Genomic DNA, 1,876 nt, shown 5'->3' on the forward strand with positions numbered 1-1,876 from the left:
CCAACCAGGACAATAGCCTACCACCTGCCTTTCTCTTCTTTTACATTATGCACGCAAAATTGGAACTTTTTCCATTCCTTTCATCTGCATGGGCACCTTGCATCAATACCAACAGGATGAGTTTAAGGCCAAAAGTAAAACAATACTGAAGTTTCTTCAGCTAAACAGAATTTTGAACAGTTCAGAGGCTGATCAATGTCATCTGTTGTCTGGAGCATGTCATAAACAGGAGCCAACATCTGCACAGTTGTCTGTTAGAAAATTTAGTATTTTTAAGGCAGATCTGTACTGAAAAAGACTACTGTAGCTGGCTGAAGTGCTAAGCTTTCCATGCTATCACATCTGCACAACAATCTACATGGCCCCAAAGGTATCTCTTGGAAAGCACAAATGCTGCACTACTTTCAAGGCACCAATGTTGAACACCCTCAAATAAAGAGCTGTAGGTCACACCACTGTCTCCCCCTGCTTGTTCTCCAATGCAACTAAGAAGTCCCATTGCCTCCTTTTCACTGCGCCATTTCTATCCTCTCTGTCATGGTCAGTGGTCTTCCCATTTATGTTGCAAAAGCACTGCTGCTCAGATCAGTCAGTTGTCATGAATGCTAATGACAGTCCTACATAACCACTGATGAAAAATATTTTTAAAGTAGTTTTACATAACCACTATAAAGCTAGCATATTCACATTATTTGTGTACAAGTTCCAAGTTCTGGATGTAAAAATCAGCTCTTCTTACCACATTTTCTCAAGAAAGAGATTTTAATTATGCTTTCAGCTTACTCAGAGGTCAGGTATCCAGTAACACTTACTCCAAATTTCCTAAAGAGTTAACTGTAATGCTGCGTAATTTGAACATAACAAGAGTAACGTGAAACATCTTATAACTGAAGAATTAAAGTAGGGGAACCTCCCTCTTCTCTAAAAAATAAGTGAAGGTGAGTTAACAGTATTCTTTCCTGAATGTCTCCAAGGCTTACTTTGGCACTCATAAGCTGTTTGGTTCTGAGGCACCTTCCCACACCAGAGGGAACAACAAACAACTAACTCTCACTGAGCAGGTCACCTTGAGTATTCAGGGGACAGCTGGAGCTTCTCCAGTTTAGATCAATTCAAAAAGAAACATCCTTTGGACAAGGTCCTTGCCTCTGCCTACTCAATCATCTGGGAATACGAAGCCAGAGATTTTTTGTTCCTGGGACTTTAAACAAACGATTTAAATCACCCAGTGGACTGAAATGCCTGTTTTCACCAGAGAGTGCCAGGGTCAAGACAGCCCTCGGTCACACGCCTGCCTCCTCCAGGGACTGCCTGCCATGGGCAAGGATCCCCCTCGGGGACCATCTGCCATGGGCGAGAATCCCCCTCAGGGACCATCTGGCGTGGGTGAGGATGCCCCCCAGGGACTGACCACCTACCATGGGCGAGGATCCTCCCCAGGACCCACCTGCCGTGGGTGAGGATCCCCCCCAAGGACCACTTGCTGTGAGCGAGCATCCCCCTCTGCCCCACCAAGTGCCTGGGGTGAAGGAAATGGTTCCCAGTGCGGGATCACCTTTGCTTGTGAAGAGGTGGGCAACTCCCGTGGCTAGGACATCCACAGACTTCACCGAGCCCTGAGTAACCCCTCCTCAAGCACACCCGAACCCCCATATAGTTTTATTTCGCCCGTAAGGAGCTGGACAGCTTCCCACCGCCCGCCGGGCATGGGAGCAAACGCCCGTCCGGTCCGCACAGCGTCGGGACGGTCCCACAAGCTCTGCCCGCTCCTTCCCCAGCTGCTTCTCCCCCTCCCCTGCGCCGCTCGCCCCGGGTGTTATGCAAAGGTTACGGTCCCTCCGCAAATCTGTTTTGAAAAGGACGGGGCGCAGCGGCG

General features: G+C 48.3%; 1 protein-coding gene across 1 annotated transcript in view; it reads right to left on the reverse strand.

Annotated features, from left to right (window-relative positions):
* The window catches only part of ABCG1 (ATP-binding cassette, sub-family G (WHITE), member 1), a 50,394-nt gene extending 49,243 nt beyond the window's left edge, over positions 1-1,151 (reverse strand). The window contains exon 1 of the mRNA XM_010191421.1: positions 1,125-1,151. The gene's annotated coding sequence lies outside the window, so the exon portion shown is untranslated. The remainder of the gene's footprint in view (positions 1-1,124) is intronic.
* Between the last annotated feature and the right edge of the window lie 725 nt (positions 1,152-1,876).

This window comes from Mesitornis unicolor, unplaced genomic scaffold (assembly GCF_000695765.1).
Source record: "Mesitornis unicolor isolate BGI_N332 unplaced genomic scaffold, ASM69576v1 scaffold18699, whole genome shotgun sequence".
In the NCBI taxonomy this organism is placed as follows: domain Eukaryota; kingdom Metazoa; phylum Chordata; class Aves; order Mesitornithiformes; family Mesitornithidae; genus Mesitornis; species Mesitornis unicolor.